General features: G+C 37.3%; 1 pseudogene across 1 annotated transcript; it reads right to left on the bottom strand.

Moving 5' to 3' along the window:
• Positions 1-13,902: 13,902 nt before the first annotated feature.
• LOC308248315 (actin-related protein 2/3 complex subunit 2-like) lies at positions 13,903-14,807 on the bottom strand (annotated as a pseudogene). The gene has a single exon. The product of its transcript is annotated as an actin-related protein 2/3 complex subunit 2-like (transcript).
• Positions 14,808-25,720: the final 10,913 nt, after the last annotated feature.

The following is a 25,720-nucleotide window of genomic DNA, read 5'->3' as shown; positions in this document are numbered from 1 at the left end:
CTAGATAAATCATATTGTAAATTACTGTTGTTGAATTCTTTTCCATTTGTTTTCTATTGAGTTCTTGTTGCATTCCCTCTAGGACTCAGACATCCCTTCTGTATAGTAAATTATAATGTGTTTCCTAAATAAATACACAAATGAAATATTGGGAGGAAGGGCAGAGTGGAAAAGAATCCAGCTAACCTTGATTGCATATTTAAAGCTTATTAAAAGCAAAATCTTTCCCCACAGCAATATATTATCTGACTTCTGTAAAAGACAAAGATGATAGATACAACATTTTTTTTTTCTATTTCTTGATACAATTTTAAACAGGATGCAGAAAATACTGTCTACATATCCCTGGACCTTGACCAATTTCTAAAACTCTAGATCTGTTCTCAGAATCTTCTGCTGCCTTGTTGTACAATTCCTGCTAGTCTGATTTTATAGTCTCTAGCATCATTTTCTATTCTTTCTTTACTAAGCAGAGCCATAAGGGGGGTGAAGAAATACCTAGAATGTGGCAAAGGCAGCATAATGGAACTTTATAAGATTTGCGCTGGCATCAAAGCAGAATTCACACTGGCTATGAGAGAGTCAACCACGCCACATGTGGTTTCCTGGTATATACCTCTCAGTAATTGGTGTCCATGGTGTAACCAAAAGCATTATCATGATTGGCCATGTTTTCTAATGGGATATACATTGTTTTTATTAAGTATATTGTATGTAGTTGCCTTTCTTCCCAGGCAATTTCCTTTAGCTCGTCCACATTTCAGGACCAGTAAAATAATGTCAGCTCCTGACAACTATGAAAAATCATATGTACAATCTATTGTAATACCGTTTATTCCCTTTAAATAACATTTGTTCTTTGATTATTTGAGTAATATATATATTTTCTGTGGAAGAAGAAACTAAAATTCAGCCTTAATTGGATTGCTAAAATATAACCACTGAGAACATTTTGGTTATTTACTTCTAGTGTTTTCCTGAACATTTAGTAACATATCACGAATCATGTAATTAGGAGAACACTGCAGATATAATTTATTCTGTCCTTCCTCTCATATGCTATTTAAGGTGTTTCCCCATATCCAATTAGAAATAAAAAAAAATAATGGCTACCTTTGAGAAAAAAGAAGAGGATAGTGTTTACAATGGGCCATAAAGAAGTTTCTGGGGTGATGGGAATGGCAGTTACAGGGTGTAGTGCTGGGATAGCTCATTGAGTGCACACTTATGATTTGTGGATTTTTCTGTTTTGTATGTTATACTTCAATAATGTGTAGTCAGGAATGAGAATATTAAGAAGTGACATTATAACAATCAGGAGTTAACATTTTCTGTAAGTTCATTTCAAAGAATGACACTTAAATGCCCATGACATCATGTGGCTCGTATTGTACCCAACATATTGCTCTGCCTCTGGTAAGTGCTTAATACCCATTGCAGGAGCAGATGAAGGCAGGATGAGTGTTCCTTGGACAGAAGTGATGTGAAATCTTTGGAGAAATGTGTATTTTGTTATCTGAAGGATACGGGTTAAAGATCTGACTCCATCAATTACTAGCTATGTGACCTTGAGCTGGCTATTTGAACTCTTAGAGCCTCAGATTCCTTATCTGTAAAAATGAAAAAAATAACACATTTGCAGAATGGCTATAAAATTTAGAAGTCATGCATATATAGTGACTGGCACAGAGTAGAACCACAAGTAATAATAATTAATATCATGAGTAAAAATATAAATAATTATTCTTGTTGTTATAAATAAGTAATATAAAAGTCTCAGAATCGTGAAAATGGGGGAAACACTTTTAAAAATCCCTCTTCTTATGGATGTATCCTCAACATAAATAAATGTCAATGAGAAAATTCACCAGTTGTGACTTAACAGAGATAAAATTAGGAAAATACTCCCAAATAACTAGTTTTATAATGACGGCTTCATACTCCTCCTGATGCTTTTGTCAAGTAAAGTTGATTTCCACAATCACTCAATTTTAAAGCATAAATAGTGATGCTTTGATCTTGGTAGGAGGTGTCCTCAGTGAGTTCTTGGACAATAGGCAGGTAAATACCTAAGCAACAGCTGCCCCAGGAATCCAAATATTTCACATTGCATTCATCTTCTCATTAAGCTTCACTGGATCAAACACTGTAGTCAAGCTCATTTTTTTTTCTTTCTTTACCCTGATCCAGTTAAATTACCCAGAGGCTAGAAAATGCTTTAGTTTGTCACTATAAAGTCTAATGCTGGAAGTGAGATGGAAAGATAATCACATTCTCTTTAGGAGGGCTTTAATTTTATCCTTTTTTTTTCTTTCATGGTTGGATAAAAATTATTAGAGCATTTCCTCCACAGTTTCTCTGCATTTGCCCTTCAGTTTCCAGAACCAGCACTCTCCCTGCATTGGCTCTGGCTTCGCTCTTCCTTCTCTTTCTTGGCTGTCTTTATCCCCAGAGCCACAGGTGAGGTTAGCTCCTCAGCCTCCTCTCCTTCCCAGCAGAGTCAGAGCCCAATTTGGGATCCTTGTGAGTGGAAGCAAAGTGAAGCTCTCATTGAGTTTAGAATAAGTTACCTTCAGAAAGGTGGCAACGAACAGGATTAAAGTAATGGTATACATAGGGATGGGTGTACATTAGGAGCATGCGCATGTGTGCTTAAGCGCACACACACACATACACACACACACGCACACATTATCAAATAGCCTCAGATGACCTCAGTTTCTATAATGTGATATAATTACTTGTGTGGTCGGGTAAAATTGTTTATATCATACTTTCTAGGGCTGCCAACATCAGTAAAATACCACCAGTAGTCAACTTGCTCATCATGTGCCGGGATACCGGGATATGTGCTAAGCATTTCATATTTATTATTACAATTATTCCTCTCACTCATTATTATTACAATTATTCCTCTCACTCACCCTCTAAGGGAGGTATTATTATGATCAACATCTTACCAAAAAGAGAGGCTCAAGGAGCTTAAGTAACCTATACAGTGTCAGTGGTGGCAAGCAGGAGAGCCCAGACTTCAATCCAGCTAGCCTGACTGGATTGCATTACTTTGTATCCCTCTTTAGCTGTGTCCCAACCAGGCCCTATTAAAAGGAACAAGATCCGGTGACTGATGAGATGCATATATCATGCTGATGGCAGGTCTGGGCTGCACTTCTTGCACCCTCAGCAGATCTCTTTTGCACAGAGATTGAGACACAGGAAGACAATTAGAATGTGCTAGCTGTTCTTTCTGCTTCTGTTCCCCCTACCCGATCCTAGCTCAACCTGAACATGGACACTGATGGATCATGTCACATCTTGTTTAAAAACCTCGTTGGAAAAATGCAAAACAAATTAATAAACTCTTTCATCATTGAATTCTTCTATAAGATATCTTTGTATGTTACTGAAAATCGAGTGAGGTTGTGTTGTTTCTCCCAGAAAACGGGTATGACAGTAAGGCTTATATATTAAGATTTTGTATCTCAATACCATTTACTTTCACCTGTTAAAAATGGAATCAACAGAAAGTATATCAGTAATATGAACTTTTGGTCCTGTTGAGCATTCCTTTTCATATGAAATCTGTAATTTTGTACAATTTGTACTTGAATCTTCAGTATATCTATTTTTCCCTATTGATAGAATGAAAACTAAAATTTTTAATTATGATACAGGATAAAAAAGGAACATGCTACTTGCAAAATTATGTCTACTTACTAGTGATGAATTCCTGAAATCATGTTGATGTCATTTTTACTAGTTTCATGAAATGTATTTCTCTTTAAGTGCTTTTAAACTTTTTTTATTTCACTTTGTTTTCTAAGATGTTTAACTTATTTTCCCCTCTGTTGTTAAAGCTGTTTTTTCCCTTGTAGGTGCTACTTCTCACCGGTAAGTCCTTTCAAGATTATAGCTAAAATGTTCTGCTCTAATGTTCCAAGAGAACCACCTTCTTGTGTGAAAGTTGATTGTCTTGAGCTCCTATAGGGTCTATGTTATAACTGAGTGCCTGTGGGCTTAAAGTCAAGGGGACTGAGGCATATTACCACATGTACACTCTGTGGGAAGAATACCTTGCTATAGTATAGTTACCAATTCTGGAGAGCTAAGAATTAAACTGAAAAAGTAGGCTACCAATATGTTAAATTTCCTTGTTTACCCCAGCTGACAAGCTGAGCTAATGGTATCACTCAGATTCAATTCCTTGAATATTGATTCTTGTAAATTGACAAGTTACATGTAATACTAACTGAATCTGGATAGCTACTGTGGTTGTTTCAAATGTGCACATATGTTATTTTCCCTAAGACAATAATACAGATACTAAGTTTTTGTAAACTGATAATGAAATGTTACATTTTTTGCACCATGTTTTAAGCTTTTATGGTACAACTTATTGTACTGTTACTATTTTCTGAATTAACCATATGTATATCTCTCATGTTCTCAATGCTGATGTAGCAGCATTTGAGAAAAGATCTTTTATACATACATATATAACAAAGACAACATAGTTATTGGTTTAATTTGCATAGAGCAAAGTAAATTGAATTGCCTTATATTATAAATTCAGTATATACTATAAGCATATTTATTAAAAAAACTTTTTTAAGCAAACACTAAATTTCCTTCTTCAGCTCTTCCCTTCTCCATCAAATCTGCACCAATTTAGCATAAAAGTTCAACCCAGTCATTTAAGGTTATTGGCAAACATGCTTCCATCTATCCTCTCAGTCCCCTTCCCACTACTTCTGTCTATAAGCCCTGCTCTCCAACCTGCCTGGGTTCTTTACTTTTCTCCGGGATGGTCACTGTATTTCTTCTCCTTATGCACCTGTTGATAATTTGTCCTTTTCTCTCACACAGATCAATCCTTTCCATTTGCAAGATTCCATTCTAATCCCATCCTCTCCCCTGAAGTAATTAATAATTTTTCCCCAAAAAGGCAAACTCATAGTAACAGATAGTAGAATGGTGGCTACCAGAGGCTGAAGGCTGGGGGAAAAGAGGAGATACTGATGAAAGGTACAGACTTTCAGTTATAAGACGAATAAGTTCTGGAGAACTAATGTACAGCATGGTGACTATAGTTAATAATAATGTATTGAATATTTGAAACCTGCCAAGAGGGTAGATCCCAAGTGTTCTCACCACACACACACACACACACTCACACACACACACAGTGATAACTATGGGAGGTGATGGATATGTTAATTAATTTGATTGTGGTAATCATTTCTCAATGTATACATATATCAAAAGATCACTTTGTATACCTTAAATAAACATAATTCTTGTCAAAAATAAAAATTTAAACAGTACTTTTGCCTTTTATCTAATATAGACGAGATCAAGTATATCCACAGTGCAGTTGAGACTTATTGTTCATGTCATTGACAAGGCAATTAAATATATATAGTTTCATAGAAGGTAGAGAGGAACAAGCCAAAAAATCATAGCAGAAAATCAAGCCATCTTTACCCTCCTTTAACTCCTAAGCCATCAATAACCATCACCTCTCATATTCTCTGCTGATCCAGGGTACCTCTTAAGAGTTCTCAAGAAAGGGGTCCACTAGTCAGAGTGGGTGCAGGGGATGCAGCAATAAAATTAGAATCTGGAAATTTCTATTCTCCTCTGGCTGCATCCCTCAATAGCTGCATGAGCAGAAGATTCTACTTGAGATGAGATCATGTACAATGACAATTGTGTTTGAACTTAGATATTATGAATATGCTATCTAATGCCCTCTCTATTATCTCAGTCTTCTAGCGATACAGAGACAGTCCTCCAGGAAGAAAACAAACAACAACAAAAAGAATGACAACTTCTGATTTCACAACATTTGTGAACAGCCTTGGTGCAAATATTTCCACCAGGCAGACTGCAAACAACTAGTGGGACATTACTAAGCACAGACTTGGGAAGAGAGTCTCAGTAACACACTGACAGTAGTATTGCCATAGAGATACAATAGATCCAAAGAACTTCAAGAACAAAATAATGGTATAAGCTAGCAAAATTATTAGGAAGTGATGAATTTTGAATATCTATTTCTTTTTTTGTTTTAAATATATATGTAATGTGAGGAATAAATAGCACATCACATATGTATGTATGCCCTACGGAATTCCTGACATTTTAACAAGTGGCTTTCATGAGCAGGTGCCGATTAGCTGCACCACACCACAGGCAGCATCCATGTTTTCTTCTCCAAATACTTTAGTGCAAGAGCCATGTTTCACTGGGCCGCATGTTCCAGTGTTTGCATGATAAAACTTAACTGCTCCTCTTTTAATAAACAGTGGTGTACTTAAAAAGAAAAGACTGCTTGACACATTTAAAACATTTATTCAAAATTCATTTATTGACTGCACACAATTTGCCAGATATGCTGCTAAGCTAAGAGAGGGGGGAAAACATCATAAAGGTTAATACTAATCATCAAATCTTCTGAGACAAATGATATAAAAAAAAATCATTTCTGTGTGAGTTCCTTTTAGGCTGTCTGCCCATGCTTACAACTAATCAGAGGAATGGCCAAGACGCTCTCAGCTACTTTCACTCATTCACCTTGCTTAACTTCATAAAAGATAAAGTACGGTTTTCCATTTACAGTCCCATTCTGTTCAACTCCCTCCTGGTCTTCATTTTTGGATTCCCTTATACAAACCATTGCTCAGCACAGACAACCTTAACACAACCAGTCCCACGCCCCAGGGCAAACTTCAGTGGCACTGCTAGGCCTGGGGTACTGAGCATCTTGCTATTAAAACAACTCAGGGCCGGGAGTACACACACACACTATCATGTAACTTCCACCATCTCCCTGCTCTTATCCCCATTTTGTGAGTGAAGAAACTGAGGTTTTGAGACATTGGTTAACTTGCCAAGGGTCATTTCATGAGTAAGACTTAGAGTTGGCAAATCTCTTTTATTTTCCATCACACCCCTTTCCTGCTTCTTCCTTCATATAACACACGAATATCTCAGTACAAGCATGGCAGGCTGGAGGATTTTTTAAAAATATATATATTTTTATTGATTTCAGAGAAGAAAGTAGAGGGAATCATTGATTGGCTGCCTCCTGCACACCCCTCACTGGAGATGAAGCCCATAGCCCGGGCATGTGCCCTGACCAGGAATGGAACCTTGACATCCTGGTTCATAGGTCAGCGCTCAACCACTGAGCCATGCTGGCCAGGCTGGAGGATCTTGTTAAAACAAGGGAGAAGTAGTAGATGGTATATTATATTTAAATATTTTTTTCTATAAATGTTGCCTTAACAGTTTTTATTTGACTGTCTTCTCATTTAAACATAACCGAAGACTGAATAGTGATGCCTTGAAGTTTGAGGGCAAGTAACCACAGGATTTGAAATTCCTTTAAAGAGGTGGGTTACAACTCACTGTTGGGCTTGTTAACTGTGAACCAAATGGAAAGTCAGCCCTAACAAGATCTTCTTCTCCTTTTCACTCTTTATTTTATGTAAATATTTATATAACGGAAGCAAACCATAATTATTATTTACTTCTTGATGCAGAAATCATACTACCTACCAAACCTGCAGCACAATGTATAAGAAAAATGTTTCTCTGGGATTTCAGGCTCAGGTTTAAGGATTACAGGTCCATTGTTATAGAAACAGGGCAGATGCTGCTAAGAGTTTTGACTTCAGAAAGCCAGGTTCTTTTTTCCAGGGCCTGCTTAAAACAATCGATGAGATGTTTAAGAACAAAAAAGAGAGGAAAGAGAGTAAGATCTTTTTAGCAGTTTGTGGTTTGGAAATACATGCCTGGTAGAACCATATCCACTATGATACAAACTCTCTTGAAATAAAACAAGGGAAAAGTTTCATAAAGAAAGCAATAAAACCCAAATCACACCATCTTGGCTCAGATTGGGCATTCTGATAATAACTAAGAGAATTTTCAACTTCTTAGGGGATGTAACCCAAAGAATCACAGAGAGAGAAAAAATAATGTGACAAGGACATTTTCAGGAAAAATATGAGAATAGGAACAGCTAACATACCAGCTGCAGTATGCTTCTCGGACTAAAGTTTTTATGAGAGGATCCTAGAAACCTACACTAATGAGAAGGTTTGCCCTTCAACAGATTTGTATGGAACATGGCTATTTACATGGTAGCCCCATTTTATTCAGGTATTAAGAGAAATACAGTGTGACTGTGAAAGTGAGTATGGGTGAAGAGGCAGGTCCCAACCCACCTGCACTAAGAAACTGCTGGAGGGCTTCTGCTTTCTGGGCAAGGCATTCTGCTCCGAGCCACACCAGAACCTGTATTAGCCACAACTGGAGATGGCATCAGGCCTACATTCAAAGGAGGAACTTTGGTTACTATTTGTCTAGTTTGTATTCTAAAGGGCAGGAGGCTTTCTGATATGGACCCAAGAAAAGGAAAAGTAGGGATGATAAGAAATGCAGAAGTGGTTTTACGTTTCCAATAGAAATCAATGAGAGAAAAAAGAAGTCAAGCATATTTAGAAATATATATTTAAAAATAAGATCATTTTTCATTCTTGATATATTCTTCCCTTTCATGAGACAAAATGGTCCTTTCCCCCCAAAAAAACAAATAGAGCCTGAATTTTGCAGACATTTCTATGCATTGGAAAGGATGCATAATTTTCTGTGATTTTTTTTAGTAAGGATATGAATGTTTAGACAAGCCTAGTTAATGATGATGATAATAGTAATAATAATAATAAATATAGATTATACAGAATATCCTAGCATTTAATTCTCATCGTCACCCTACAAGACAGTAGAGAAAATATTGCTATTATGATTTACATTAAGGAAAATGAGTCTCACAAAGATCAATTTCCTTGCTCAAAATATAGTCACAGTAATAAGTCATGACTATAATTAGAATCTTAGACCTTTCATCTCCAGCTTCAGCTCCAGCTGTTCTCTGCCATACTACGTTGCCATTCCCAGACCAGTGACCAAACTTGTTGAAATAGAGTTCATTATTTTTAAAAAATTTTTCTTTAATTGATTTTTTTATATAAATAGAGAGAAGGGGGATCAATTTATTGTTCCACTTATCCATGCAATTGGTTGATTCTTATATGTGCCCTGATCTGGGATCAAACCAGAAATTTTGGCGTATCCGGACAACACTCTAACCAACTGAGCTTCCTGGCCATGGCAGGAGGGTTCATTCTTGACCTAGAGGCACTTTGGCAATAGTTTGGTAATGCATTTTGGTAAAGTAGGCAGAATTACATTAACTGAAAAAATTACATCATGGAAAAATAGGGTAGCATGATGGGATGGACTGGAGGATGATTATAAAATCCTTTTCCTTATAAGGTCTGAATCAGAAACGGTACATCTGGGATTTCATATAATTATATTCTTATGATGATAAGTAATTTGCATATTACAGATTATAATGAGCATAATCCTAATTTGTGATAAATGTAACCTTGGGGAAAATTATATATTAAGGATTGGGAATCACTTGAAAGTCCAACAAGAGAATAATGGTCCAATGAGGGGAAAAATGCACATGTAGTCACTACTAAAAGCATATATGCAAGGAATTTGTATGCCATTAAAGTGCCAAAAATACAATGTTAATGACAAAAAACTCTACCTACATTATGATTCCAATTTTGATTTTAAAAAGACTGCATAGCTGTGTGTATGTGAGTGTGTAATTGGAAGAAAATATAATTAAATCCACAATATGTTAATAGCATGGCTTTTCCCCCCCTCTTTGATGGGACATGGTTGATTTATGGATAATTTAGGGAACTACCTTATCATGGTAGTTATTCTATGAACTGACAACTGAATTTGATTTCCAAGTCTATCACTTATTGTGTTCCCATAGGCACCCTTTGTCTTTGCTCTTTCACAGGTAAAATGGGAAAAACATTAGTATCTACCTCCTGGTTGCTGCCCAAATTAAAAGGGATTATATAAGTATACAACCAACAGCAGATTCACTGCACACAGTAATCCCTCAAGTATGGCAGCTGCTAATTGCATTTTCTTCTCATACTTTTCTGAATCATTTAACTTTTCTAAAAGAAGTTGTTTGTTTCTAATCAGAAAATAAAAACAAAAATACAAAAGCTTTATAAAAATGTACTGGAACTAACTATAGTAAATTTGTATCTAGTGGTTTGGTGGTGGGGGTGGGGGGACGAAAAGATGAACTACAGCTAGTTTACCACATTTTAATCTACTTTAATACTAACAAAAATTTGGTAAGATAAGGTATTCCCCGCCCCCTTCCCCCCTCTTCTCCCCCGGCTCCTGGTCTATATCCTGGCCGAGCTTTTCATCATTAGCAAGGGTCAAGAAATGGGATTCCAACCAAGTCTTGCAATTCCAAAAGGCAGGTGTGTTCCAAAGTCACTATTATTCTTACCTCGCCCTCTTGAAAGGAGTGTTCCCTGTCTCGGTGTCTGCACCTTCCAAGGTAGCTGAGAGAGAAAAGTAAACATCAGAAACAATTTCTGAAAGAATAAAACCTGTGTAACGGGAATTCTGAAAAGGTCAAAGTGTCCTGGGTTAGTCAGAACAGAGAGGAGATGGAAATTGTGTTAGGCCCTGAGGGATCAATATTAATAATATAGTTTAAAGGGATAGGCCCGTAAAGGCATTTGACTAAAAAGGCAATAAAGTGGGAGCATTTCCTGCCCTTCATGTCTCCATGGGTTATTTTTTTTTAATGAGTGGAAAAAAATTTTTAATGTTTCTCCAGTATTCTTTCTTGTGTTGCCACACTCCCAGTGACTTTATTATGGCATTAAAATATTTCCCAGGCATTGCCATTTCTACCCATGACAGAATTTTAAGGGGGGTGGGTATTGGGGTAAATATACAGATAGAGGACTGAGGAACATCATCTCAAAATGCAGTTCCGGGACTTCCCAGCCTCACAAATATGCACAGAATCCTACAGTACAGAAAACTTGCACAGAGAACCCAACAAAATTCTCTTCCCAAAGTAATGTCCAGTCCCATCACTGCATAAAATCCTTTATTGGAGAACATGGTTCAGAGTTACTGTCATTGCACTCATGGCTCTTTGCAGCTGAGACATTGTTTTAATTATAATAGGGAGTGCAATTTAGGACAACCGATGAAAATGTGGATGTCAGTGGATGATAAGTGTATATTTTAAAAGGCATCCATTGATTTTTGAAATCTTGATTCTTTGTTCACTGATCTCAACAGGGTGTGAACCTGCTGGAGACATAGTTGAAGGAAAAGTGGTTGGGACTAACGTTTAGAGGACCGTTAAAGTCTCTTTTATGCTAAAATTTTATAGTAGTAACTACCATTTTCCAAGTATCTTTTATGCTTGGGTTTCTGTTAATTTGTTCAACAGATGATTGTTAGTACCTATTTTTTTGGCCAGGCAAGGGGGGATATAATGGTGAACAAAAACAAACACTCCCTGTCCTTAAGTGGCTCATAATCTGATGGGGTAACAGTCAATCAAATGAAATCTATGATTATTGTCAGAATGGAGGAGAACTCTATGGTAGTTGAAGAACACATAGAAAGAATTTGGCCTACTCAGCAAGATCAAGGGTGGTCTCCACAAGGAAGTGATGACTGAGCTAAGATGTAATGAAGGAACAGGCATTAAAGTGATAACACAGTGTGATGGAGCATGGCAAGAATGAGTATCTCAGACTTCCAAGAAGGCCAGTCTGGCTATTGCAGAGGAAGGAAGGAACCAGATATTTTACAAAAATCCGTGACCACAAATTCTTACTCTGCTCTGTGAGTTAGACAATCTCCTCGTTTTGCAGAAAAGGAAATGAAGCTTAGAGAAAGTGAGGACAAGGCCTAAGGTCACACAGCTGGAAGGCACCAGAGGTAGGACTGGAAAAAGATCAATCCACTTCTAGAGCCTGGATTCTCCACTGATTCTCCCAGTGAGTCACAATCTGGCAGTGACCCATTGTCCCGTAGATGTTCTCTCCAGATGACCCACTAAGGACAACTTTATTTTCTGGTTCTAGGTTCTAACTCACTGCCTCATTGCAAACAGTACCGCTCCCATCCTCAGGAAGATAAGGTAAGAACTACGACTACTTCACCCCCCATATTTGAATCTGTGTTTCAGAAAATATTTACTTATCAGTTTCCTAATCAAAGACATCAGTATTCAGAGCTCCCTTGGATGACTGTGATAACATTTTTTTCAGGAAATAAGATAAAGTTATATTTCATTCACACATACACAAAATTCTTGTTTATTAAACAACAGTAGCAACATTGGTTGTTAGTTATATACCAAGCACTCTGCTCTGGCGTGTGACAATATTATCTCACGGCAACCTCAGAAGGCTGCCAGTGAGGTAGAGATGTATTACCATTCCCATTTTACAAAGGAGGAAATTGAGGTTTACCGAGTTTAAGTGACTTGCCTTGGGTCCCACAAGTTCATAAATGACAGAGTCGAGGTTTGAATCTAGGAGACCTATCTGACTCAAAGCCATTTTTTAAACTTAACATTTCAAAAATTCAACATTTTAAAGAAAATTTGTGTTTTAAGATAATGAATGACATGAACATCCCTTGAAAAGTTGCATGCCATTCAATCATAATTCTATTGTTAAACAAGGAAGAAATTGCCCTAAAAAGATTTTCTGTGGCTTTGACACCAATTATGGAAATCATTGGTGTCCTAAATTAAGGTGTCAAGTTTAAGATGTAGGATGGTTCTTTTAACAGAAATGGTTCACTTCACAAAGATGAAGGATACCTATATGTTTTGGCAATGTGTGTGTGGGGTGGGGGTGGGGAGGGAGTGAAGGGTGGGATGAGAAAGAGTGAGAAAGAGTTAAAGAATCATTTTTCCTTGGTAATCTTTCAAAAATGACATGTTGGTTTTCAGAGTCCATGCAGTAAGCCAGCGGGAGTGTGGGGGAGATCACTGCTGAGACACAGCCAGGGAACGAGATGCTGAGTCTCTGCAGTTCTGTATTCCGTCCTTTCTAAAGAAGAAAGGTTTTCCTTCACAGTGCATTTATGTCAAGATTCTAAAACCTCTCACAAGAGCCTCTCGGATCAACCTTGTCAAGTCTCACTTGTTGAAATGAGTGGGATTTGAAAACTTCTGAGTGTGCTATTACATTTTCCATTTACGTTCAGGGAACATGTCTGTATGAAAATGAGGCCAGGAGTTGTGGAGAGTTGGGGGAATTTGAGGCAGAGACAGCTCTAAATGAGTGGTACCACTAGATTGATTGTTTCAGATGGTGGAGGACAGTGATCTTCATGGAGAATAAGGTAAGAGTTAGGGAGACCATTTTTTATTACACTTTTCACTTTTATTGCCCTAATTAAACAACTTGTTTCATCAAATGGTAGAATTTGGATAAAAGAGGTCAACATTCTTTGTTCTCAAACTCTTATTATACAAGTTAAAAGTTAACTATTTATCCTCATGGAAATAACAATAAAATGATTTCTTATTTATTTATTTACTTGTTTTATAAGATGGCATGATTTTCTTTATTAATGACCCCAACCGTATTTCTTTAGATCTAGAAGTTTTGAACTCAAATACTTAGAAGAAAACAACTTAAGCTTGCATTATCCTGCAACTCATTACCGGTGACATAATCTAAAGCAAAACAGCTTGGAAGAAGGGTGGAAAGGAAGGGGAATGGGGGAGGGAAGATAGAAAAGAAATCAAGTGGACTAAGTGGATTTCTTTTTTTCTTTCTTTCTTTTTTTAATTCTTGGAAACTAGAAGTCCTTGCAAGCATAGCTCATTTCTGCAGATTATTTTCCAAACATGTACAGAATGGAAACAAAATGGAGAATACCTTAAGAATGTGCAGAGATGCAACATTAAAAGTTACGACTATCCAGCAGCAAGTGTTCCAACCTTCAGTTGCCAGCTGCTTCCTCTTCTGGTTCCCAAGAGTTAGCGATTGAAAAAGTCTTTCCCATGATTGTTTCCATTTCTTTCTTCTCATCATCTGGATGTGCAAAGTTCAGCACCTTGAGGACTTTGGATGTTTTGGCCGCATACACGTGTGAATACTAATCTTAGCCCACTTGATGTACAAGTGGTCCTGGAACATGTAGATCAGGTGGATGTTATCTTCAGCAATGGCGTTGGTGTGGCCAGGGAACAGCACAAAGGTAATATAGCCAATGTTGTCACCTTCCACAGCATCCGTGTCTTCCAGCTCCAGAGGCGGTTCCCCATGGCTGTGTGGCTGGCTCTGTGTCCTCTGAACTCCTGTATGAACACCTTTCCAATGACCACAGTGTCTTCATCCTTAAACACTGTGCTGAAGACTACTGTGGCTCTGTCCTTTTAAGACTCAACATACATGGTCTCATCATCCCTACCATGGACCACTGCCCTGTTCTCTCCTTCCTTGTCCTCTTCTCAGAACTGGAAGTATTTCTCAAAGACAGAGGCAAAACAATCTCGTTTCAACATGCCAGCCTGCCGCACCATGGAATCCTTAGGTGCAGGCGGATTGTCAAGGTCGTATAGCAAAGAGACATTGATTCTGATTCTGGATTTACCATGAAACTTCTGTACATTCTTTTTAGTAACTTATCACCATCATATGCCTGAAGTTTCTTGTGGAATTTCAAAGAAATGCTGACCATCACTTCTGTTTTGTCTCCAATAGGATATGAACTATGATAGGGGAGCCCAGCAAAATCTGCAAATGTTACTTCTACTGCTTCTGGTTTTGTTTCTGGCAGCTGCTGTTCTCACACTTGAACTTGAGGGTCTCCTCCAAGATGTTGTTCATCTCCTGCAGGATCATGGGTGGCTGGTCCCAGAAGCCAGAGCCCGCCTCTGCCAACAGGCATGGTTCCTGCCCAGTCCCAGCTTTAGCCCTCTTTTTTTTTCTTTTTCAGAACAAAGGCGTATCATGAAAAATTTAATATTTCTATTGATTTCTCAACTTCCAGAATATTCATTTAATATTTGTGTTTAATTTGAGAAAGCATAACCTTAAACCTAACCTTGATTATATTTTATTTTTAACCCAAACTCTACATAATAGAGAGTGGTGGGCAAGATAGTGACCAGATATGTTTTAGTGGAAGCAGGAATCATTTATTGATGTAGGAAACTCACATGACTGTCAACTTCTATTTTTGTAATTCTCAGTATTTTCTTCCTATCACTACAAGCAAACATCTTTTTAAGTTTCCCAACAAACTTAGATATTTTTCAAAATTTTTAATTTGGTGATGATGCTTCTTAAATAAACAGCAAATTTCTTTTTCATTGATTGAGACCAAATTTTTTCTTCTAGTAGCCAGTAGAAGGAGCTGTTGGCATTTGATTTGACATTATAGCTCGACCTGGAAGTTCCCTTCTTAATTAATTCAATGTTTGAAATCAAACCACCGTTTAAATGTAATGATATTAATATGCAAGGATAGACGTGTAAATGTGGAGATTTTCCATTCCCATTAAACTTTCTACACAACCACAGATTTCTGGTTCTTCTGTGGGCCTCTTTTAGAGAGCTTATGTTATAGAAATGTTGGCTGCTATAAATTAAAGCTGCTCAGAACTGAGTTCATGCACCTAGGCAATGATTCAACATTTGTAAGACGGGTTGTAAGTCAAGAAAGAAAGCAATTTCTTCCTCCTGCTCTTAAAAAAGAGAAAGAAAGAAAAGGTAAGGAAAGCATTATATATATATTTGACTTAGCATGAACTTGGAGTTTTCAAAGAAAATTATATATGCTAGGTTTATAATAAATTGAAGCACATTTAACCGAGGGGGTTAAGATTTTGGGTATATTTGATGCTGTCCCTGTGATAAAATATAGTATGTTGATTTTTCTTGTATTCCCCCCAAATTCATTATTATAGCTGTGGGTTTTTAAGAACTTGTTTCACAGTCTAGTATTTAAAAGGTACTCTTCCTCTTTGTACTTTAATTTTAGCTAAAAGATATTACTACCTCACTAAATATTATCTTTACTTCAATAGACACTAATATGCAATGTGCATACAAATAGTAGTTGCAACAATCTGCAAATACCTGGACAGAGAGCCGGGCAAGTGATTACTCTGATAGTACCACTTCCCCACGGGTCCCTGAAAATCCACTTATCTACTCTCTAGATCAGAGGAAAGTTGAAGAGAGTTACAAGTAACCATTCTGATTCATCTGAAAATTATCTCCTAATTTGAACATAAAAAAATCAACAACTACACATTTAAACCAATGATATTAAAGACATGAAATCTCACGAAACTTGAAATGGAAAGTCACTTGACAAGATAAAGAAGAAATCAATGGTCTCTCTTGCTATGCATTGACAAATGATCCTCAGACACACCACCCAATCAATCATTACCCATCAATTTAGGATGTCTTCTAAAAGAAATCATAAGGAAATCATAAAGAAAGGCTGCTTTCTTGGAACAGTGTGCCACATTGCAATTTGCAAACAACATGCTACACCAAAGTCACTTCCGGTGTCCACAAAACATCAAATGGAGCTTTTGGAAAAGAAAGTACAATTGGCTTTTAACTGAATGTTGTGTGTTATTTCCAGGTCAAACCATTACGCTCTTCCATGGATCAGTCTTGGTCTATGTTTTGTGTGATTTCTGGGCCTTCCCATGGACATCAATGTAGCCGCTCTTTCTGAGAGGAGTCCTGAGAGGGACGACTAAACCATTCACGCAGGTGGAGCTGGAAGGCGTGTAACAAAGGTGCTGCATTGTCTTCTGGAGTGGGTTACATAGCTGGAACCAGCACTATTAAGCATATTTTAGGCGGAATTTTGTTTCATGTGAAGCATTAATTTTAATAGAAAGACTTTATATATAAGCTCTTGTCTGAATAATAATGTAAAATTAAATTTAAATTGTAAATAACGTCCAGATACTAGTTGTTTCCTGGCTCAAATACTTTAGCACATATGGTGCTAGCATAAGCTTGTGCCTGTCTGCCTACTCTGGGTAGTTTTGCATGCAAATAGTTTTAGTGCCTATGTTGAGGTGCTAAAACGTGTTTAGTACACTTGAAAATATTTGCATTGCAAAAGGAGAGTGAATCTCCTGAGGAAAATCAAATGGATATTTTGTATTAAGGAGACCACTCGGGGCACTGCCTGGCATTCTCCTATGGAGAATTCTGTTCACAGTGCAACTAGCATTTTTAATTGACCTTTAGAAAAGAAGGGCTGGCCACAGCCTTGCCAGGTTTATTAACCACTGGCCCATCTTCTGGCAGCATCCACCACATTAATCAGCAGGAGAGAGAAAGCGAAGGAAAGAATCCATTTGCCTTGGCTGGACTGTGGCTGTTGGGTGGACTGGTAGGATAAATATGTTAATTATGATGAAAAGTTTCAGCTGGAATGCACCTAACTAATTAGCTAACTAACTAACCAACTAACTCAGGACAGGCTTTAGCGTAGGGAAGCAGGAGTGGATGCTGGGTGTGAGGCCCCGCACACGCTCCCATTTGCCTCACTCCCAACTCCCATCTGCTGCATTTACGGGAACCAGTTCGTTAAGAGTCTGAATTGAATCCAAATAAAATGCATTTCTGATGCAAGCCCGATGCCTGGTGCCATTCTCCACTGCATTATGTCAAATTAGAGTTCGTTTGGGGAAGAGGTTACAGAGACCTTACGTAAATGTCTTATGCATAGAACACGGAGCGCATAAGAGTTCTGCACAAATTCAACATCTAATTCCTATAAACAAATCAACCTCCCTCCTGATTTGGCCCCTATTCACCAAGGCCAATGGAAATATTAGACTTCCTGATGAAGTAATAAATACAATTCAAGAGGTGTGCTAGTAAGAGATTTGTGGAACTTGTCTTGGAACCACCCTTTCAACAATTTTGTAATTTTATTACATTGATTAATTCAGGTTTAGTATTTTCTTACAAATTGAAAGTCAAGTTCAGTGTCTGTAAGATAAAAGGATGATTCGAGGTTTGCAAGAGGAATTCAAATTGTGGGACTTCTCGGCAGCCCCCTTCTGCAGAGAACTGCTGCCAGAGGAATTCTACTAGCGCCCATTGTTGTAGAGTGGCTCCATCACTTATAGCCCACCCACAACATTGCCTTCTATGGATGCTTATGTTGTTGAAACTCTGGGGTTTGATCCAGATTTTCTCCCCATCTTTCACCCTTCCACACCTAATATTTTATTCTTCCATCCCCACCACTTCTCACTGTGTGCCAGGGGCAGTATTTTGTGTGAACAAATAGCCATAGATAGGTAGTAGGCAAGAGCCAAAAGGAACTCATTAAGAATACAAACCAGTAAGGAGGGGTTGACTTATGGTGTTAGTGAAACTCCTGTTTGCAATCTATTTCCTTTAAAACAACCTTAAAAAAAAAAAAAAAAAAACAGTCTCTATTGTCTGTGGGACCCTGGCACATCAATCAATCCATTAAGTAAGTAAATAAGGCAATAACTAAACAATAAATCATTTTGAATTTCACGCATGCGCAAACCTTTTTATATGTAAGTTACAAGAAAGGTTTAGATTTGGAAGATACAGCCTCTGTTCCAATAATCTTGCAGACAAGATAAAGAGCTGTTCTACACTGTGGTGCATTGCTCATTCTGGTCCTTAAATCATGGGGCTTCTTTGCACCCCTTTGATGGTGGTGCATGCATGACGCATGGCATGAGAGTTGTGTGTGTATGTGTGGGAGGGGTTTTGGGGAGGGTCATGCTGTTAGGGGAAAGCCTACCACACATTTCTGCCATCACAGACGGTGGGCAAACAGCTGTCTCCACAGCTGAGGCCACTGGAACTGCTTGAGTTGCTCCAGTAACTCGAGAGCACACGGCTGGTCCCTGGATGGCACAGAGCATTGTGCCTGCAGCAAAGCGCCCAGGCTTTCCTGGGGCTGAGCAGGCAGACTTTGCCACCAGACACAATAAGCATCTGAAATGGGGTCTCATGAATAATTCATCATTGGTATCCTACGAAACAAAGAAATGATATGTTTGCTGGTAGATAAGTGTGTTGTGGCATTTGTAAATCTTTCTGAATTTGGATTTGTTCATGTTTCATGTTGGTAGAGAAATAAGTTTTGTTTCCGGCCCCCCGACCAAAAAAAAAAAAAAAAAAAAAAAAACACAAAAAGGTGGGAGTTCAATGCAATAATCTCACAGTGAAAGTCTTCCATGAAACATTGGATGGGTTACAGTCATTTGGCTCATGATTTTAAGAATTTTTAAAAAAATCTCATTTAGTGAAGAGGGATGTTAAAATGGATTTATGGCAATCAAATACAGCAGGATACCCAGTTTTCAAGGAGATTATTTTATTCCTTGGTAGGCAACCAGCCCACTTTTGCTAATGCAAGTTTCATTACCATAGACTAGAAAACAGTGGTGCCTCCAGCATATCAATACAATATTAGGAGGAACAATTCTTCTCTTTCACTAAAATATTAGTAAAAATGATACTTTGGTGTTTTGAGCCCTAAATTGTTTTAGTGACAGTTAAATACCCACTAACTTAACACTAGTTAAATTGGCAATAAAATGACCCCCAACCGAGTTGAGCCACTATCCTGTTTCTGCACAATAGTTCTGGACCTAATGCCAGTGAATCATAAAGCCATTGGGTAGAGCTTACGCATTTGCATAATGAATTTTTCTAGTGTTGCATAAACTATCTAGCTACTCAAACTTATCATAATTAGTATTTATAATTAGGATCTGTGTATTCATTTCATTTATTCTTTAATATCTGTGTACTCATTCCCCTGGAAAAAAAAAAGAAGAAAAGAAATCGATTTAATAGTTCTTCATTATCTTTGAAATGACAACCTGGCAAAACAAATCATGGTGATGTTCTCTGTCATCTCTCCAATAATTATCTCAAATCTGTCTTCTATTATTCACTCATGCTTTCTCCATTACATTCCCCCCAGTATCTCCTGGTAGTCTCCCTGGCTTTCAGGTTGCCCAGGAATTATTGTGTATCCATAAACCTCACATAATCTGCTATGTTTGGCAAGGAAAGCAGGCACGTTGATTTTGCTGAAAGAAAAAAAAAAAACAAGCAAAAACAAAATATGGACCTGCCAATTACATTCTGGAGTGAAAATAAAATTCCTTCTTGCTTACAGGTGAGTGATTTGGCTCTTGGGGTGTGAATTGGTAGGTATTGGGACTTCCAATAAAGAAGAGAGTGGTGAATGCTGTGCGAGGGGTGATTTTTGGCCTTGTTTTTGTTATTTGTTTCCTTAAGCTCCAGTACTGTAGCTGAAGGTAGGTTCACAACACACACACATATATAACTCCTTTTCTTTACCTTGGCTGTGTAGGATTAAGATTGCAAATAAAATTACAGTGCTTCATAAATTGCTTCTTACCTTTTGAAAAGACAATTAGGTTGCCAGTGGAAATAATAACTAAATAAGTGATAAGAATGTCCTGGGGCCAGTAAGATAATCATTAGAAATAGAGGAAATGGCCTTAAGATGAGCAAAATACAAAGAAAGCCTAAAAGGTCTGAGGCAGAGATTACAGCAATATACATTTCCCTCACTTTCCATTCACTGCTCTGGTCCTCCCCACCATCTCCTGTGTACTATGTGTCTTAGTGTAAAATAGCTAAAGTTGCTAACATCGCCTCCTCTGGGACCTGGAAACTTCTTCAGGTTCAGTTAGCTGTCCAAAGGACTGAATTGCTATGGTTTTCTGAAATATCACCACTTGGACTTCCAACATTTGATTTCCGGTATGCAAACAACCTTTCATGGGACCAAACGGTAAGTTCATGCCTTTATTTTCTATATTATTCCATTTAAAAACCCAAGAACTATAAGGAAATGTAAATAAAAGGCACTCAAGGATGTGAGCTTGGTAATACAAATAGTAACCACAGAGAAGAAACACCATAAAGTCAATCAACAGCTTCTAAAATTGATTTAAGGTTAAAAAACCAACAACAGGCTCTTTGAATCAGAGACATTTGGATTTCAAGCCTCTCTCTGCTACATTTCCCTTATAAAAGACATTTTGATTAACTGAATGTATTTCCTCATTATAAAATGAGGACAAAAACACTATCTCATATAAATTAAAAAAAATCAGAACTAGTGATCTAATATAAGCAAAGCATGTACAGTAGTAGTTTGTAACTCTAAGCGCCTTTGAGTTACCTGGAGAGTTTGCGAAGCTCCTGATGCCCTATTCCACCTCTGTCCAATTAAGTAGGCATCTCCAGAGGCTGGGCCTTGCTGTTATAGGGGTAAAGCTCCCCCAGGGATTCCAGTATGCAGCCAAGAATTTGAACAACGGATGGAAAAGCTCAAACCTGAAGGAACGCTCAGTAAATATGATCTAACTCTCCTAGTTTGTGTGATATGCATATGCCTAATCCAGACACAGAGTTTTATTTCTGAACAGAATCCTCAAGGCCAGTTAATCCATGTCCACGCTTTGGAAATGAAGAAGCTGAACCCAGGAGCATTAGTGACATGCTCACAATCATATAGTGAGTGGTGAGGCGGGGGTCCCGGTATTCATGTTATCATTCTGAAGTTGTCCTCCTGGCATAGCTTTTAAGTGGGGAAGTGTGGTCTCAGATAAGGCGAAGTTTTATCTTTCTTTGCTTCTTTCTTTTCTCTACAGTATTTTGTGGCAATGAGGACAGAAATAGTGGCAGAAACAAAGATTATGCCCTCAACTACTGTCCTCCTCTGCTTGGCCTGGCAGAATTCACTCACAGAAACTCCTGAGCAAAAAGACTGAACCCTCGCAATGCCTCCACGTGGAGGGCGCAGGCACATGCCATTTGGCTCCTGATAGGCGGTGTCATCATGCTGTTCTGTCTCACTGAGCATTTCCTGTGTGAGTGATATGGAAAATCTGAGCAATTTACACAACAGTTATGAGCCATCATACAGGTGTATTTAATTTTTAATTACTCTTTAAAATGTTTTTAATAATTAGTAGCAATAACCACTAATTGGCATGTAAGCCATTCTTGCAGCAGCAGGCAAACTATAGGGTTACTTCTGCACACCCACACCCAATCAACTGAAAATTGCTTTAAAGCTTATCTTATAATTACTGTGCTTAATGCTGTTTGCATTGTTTGGAAGCTTTTGTAATTAATTGATTTTTTTTTTTTTTTTTTTTACCTCTGAACCTGTACATGGAACAGTAAAGATCAGTCGTTTGCTCAGCAACATCTTATTTATATTGAATTGTTTAGACACACATAAGGGGAAAAATAATGGTTTTGTTTTTACCTGCCAAATGTTTTTCCTGTTTACATATTAGATAGATCCCACTAAGCATCTGAAACTGTTCTAGCTATCCATTTGTCTTTTTGTCTTCTCAATGAGGTTACACTATGTCACAATTACATTTTTAGTCAGACTTTTCAGTCTCTATGTACTTTCCACATTATTGATTTTGCAAATATTCTGGGTAAAGGGCATTTAATTTGAGAATGTTTTTATTGAAGTATAGGCTGACGTAATTAAAGGTGCATAGTTTATACCTTGAGAATCAATAATCGATACATGTTTGTGCCAGTAATTGTGCCTATGATTTAAAAGTGGCAGCCACAGTTAACCATTTAAAAAATCATAAAATAAACTGAGATTATTGCTATGCTAAACCAATTTTAGAAATAAGTGATGGATCTGCCAGTGTTTTCACAGCAGTAAGTGGCAAATAAAATTTTATGATGAGTGAGGCAAAAGATAAAAAACTGACTTTAAAATTATGGGCCATTATGTATTAGTTATGAACTGATATTGGATGAAGATGTGGATAGGAATACTCTTTCTTTTATTTACTCACTCACATATCAAATTGTTATAGGGAATATGTTGTGCCTAACAATGTGCTAGACAATGGGGATATGAAAAGAATAAAATGTGGGAAGGTGTAGTCTTGAGGATCAGAAAACAACTCAGTTTAAAATCTTGGTCCCATAACAAAATAACTGGAAGATTTTCAGAAATGTATTTGATGTCTCAGAACCTAATTTTTGTTACCCAAAATGTAGGACAGTGATGCTTGCCTTGAAGGCCCATTATGAAGATTAAATAAAATATAACATGTGAAGCACTTTTCATTTTTCTGATATGCAGTCTTTACTTAATTGCATGTATGGTATAATTCTAATTAGACCAAAAATCTCAAGCCCAGTGAATGAATGATATCTCTATCACCTATAAGATCCTTTGATTACAGGCAACAGAAACAGATTCTGGCTGCCTAAGCAGGAGAGACATGTATTGGAAACCTACTGAGAAATGATGAAGTAGAAGGCTAGAGTATTAGGTTTGAACATAGAGGAAGAACTGTTGTACCTAAGGTGTACTGAACTCAAGTCTTGGAGGGCACTGCCAGTGAAAAATGCATTCCAAATTTTTCCAGTGTTCTTTCAACTTTGTTCTCAAGATTCAAAGTCTTAAGAGAAGGGAAGAGATAAAGCGGGAGAATGAAACTAATAGAGCTTGAGTTTACTCATGCACCTATCCCGTAGGAGGAGAAGTTGGGGCAACTTGATTTATAGGTGCACTGAGACTATATACCATTGGAGAGAAGAACCCCCCCAGTGGAAGTCAGAATGCTAGTACAAAAAAAGGTGATGGATGATCAGTAGCCCCAAATCAACACAAAATGTGTCACAGAATCTGATCAGAGTCTTAAGTAGGATTGGCTTCATGGACATGTGATTTGTACAATCACAAAGGGCCCCATGCTTAGCAATACTCTGTGACACCGTTTTACATAGATCAATGCAATAGAATGAGAGCCCAGAAATAAATCTTCGCTTATATGATCAACTAATCCATGACAAAGGAAGCAAGGATATATGAGAGGGCAAAGACAGTCTCTTCGATAAATGGTGTTAGGAAAACTGGACAGAGATACATGCAAAAAATGAAATTGGATCATTTTTTTACACCATATACAAAAATAAAGTCAAAATGGACTTTAAATGTAAGTTACGAAACCATAGAACTAGAAGAAAACCTAGGCAATAAACTTTTTTGCATTTATTGGTCTTAGCATTATCTTTTTAGATATGTCTCCCCAAGCAAGGGCAACAAAAGCAAAAATAAACAGATGGAACTACAGCAAGCTAAGAAGTGTTTGCACAGGGAAAGACACCATCAACAAAGAAAAAGATAACTTATTGAATGAGAGAAAATATTCACAAATGATACATCTGATAAGTGGTTAATATCCAAAATAAACAAGGAACTCATACAAATTAACACCAAAAATTCAATAAAAAATGTGCAGAGGACCTGATTAGACAATTCTCCAAAGATGACATGTAGATACCCAACAGACATGCAAAGAAGCTTAACATCACTAACCATCAGGGACATGCAAACCAAAACCAATGTGAGATATCACCTCCTATTGTCAGATGGCTATCATACAAAAATCAACAAATAACAAATGCTGGTGAGTAAGTGGAGAAAGGGAACCCTACTACACTGCTGGTGGGATTGTAAACTGGTATGACCATTATGAAAATCAGTATGGAGATTTCTCAAAAAATTAAAAATACAGCTGCTATATGACCCACCAATTCTACTTCTAGATATTTATCTGAAGAAAATAAAAACACTAATTAATTCAAAAAGACATATGCAGCCCTGTGTTCATTACAACATTATTTACAATAGCCATGATATGGAAGCACCCTAAATGTCTATAGATATAGATGACTGGATAAATAATACACACATGCACGTGCATGTGCACACACACAGACACACACACACACACTCAATGGAATTTTATTCAGCAATAAAAAAGAACAAAATCCTGCCATTTGCAACAATGTGGTTGTACCTAGAGGGTATTATGTTAAGTGAAATAAGTCAGTTAAAGACAAATACTTATTGGTGGAACTTAAAAAAATACAAAACAAATGAATAAACAAAACAAACAAAAACAGTTTCGTAGATATAAGAAACAAGTTCATGGTTACCAAAGGGGTAGAGGAGTAAGGGGTTGGTAAAATTAAAATAAATAAATAAATAAATGTGAATGATAAAAAAGTAAAATGGTAAACTTGAAGATAAAATTGGAGAACATATTCATGACCTTAAATACACAAACATTCTTAAATGGGTTACAAAAAAGACTAACCATAAAGGAAAATACTGATAAATTGGGTTACATTAAAGTTAAGAACTTCCATTCAACAGAAGATCCCATTAAGAGTAAAAAACTAAAATAAAATAAAAGTGGGAGACGATATCTCCACCACATATATCTGACAAAGAACTTATATCCAATATATAAAAATAACTTCTGGAAATCATTAAGAAAAAGACCCAATATAAAAACAGACAAGAGATTTTTATAGGCCCTTCACAAAAGAGGATATCCAAATAGCCAATAAATATGACAAGCTGTTTAACCTCATTAGCAATCAGGGAAATTAAAAAAAAATAGTGGTAAAGCAAAGAAATTATGATTATAGATTAGAGACAAGAGCTCCCTTATACTCTCTCTGTATGGCAATACAAAGCAGAAGACACCTGAATAAACTATGGGGAAAATCCCACCATAGTCAAATAAACCAGTGTACTGCCAGGCCACTAGAAACTTGTCACTTAACTATCATCTAGGACTTCCTTCCAACTAGCCTCCTCCAGAAGTCACTGGAAGCAGCAGCTGATCCCAGCTATGGCCCCTATCTTCTTGGCCTCAAGCTCATATGTTAAT

The sequence above is a fragment of the Plecotus auritus genome (assembly GCF_963455305.1).
Source record: "Plecotus auritus genome assembly, chromosome: 5".
Taxonomy (NCBI): Eukaryota; Metazoa; Chordata; class Mammalia; order Chiroptera; family Vespertilionidae; genus Plecotus; species Plecotus auritus.
This window is presented reverse-complemented; position numbering and strand designations above follow the sequence as displayed.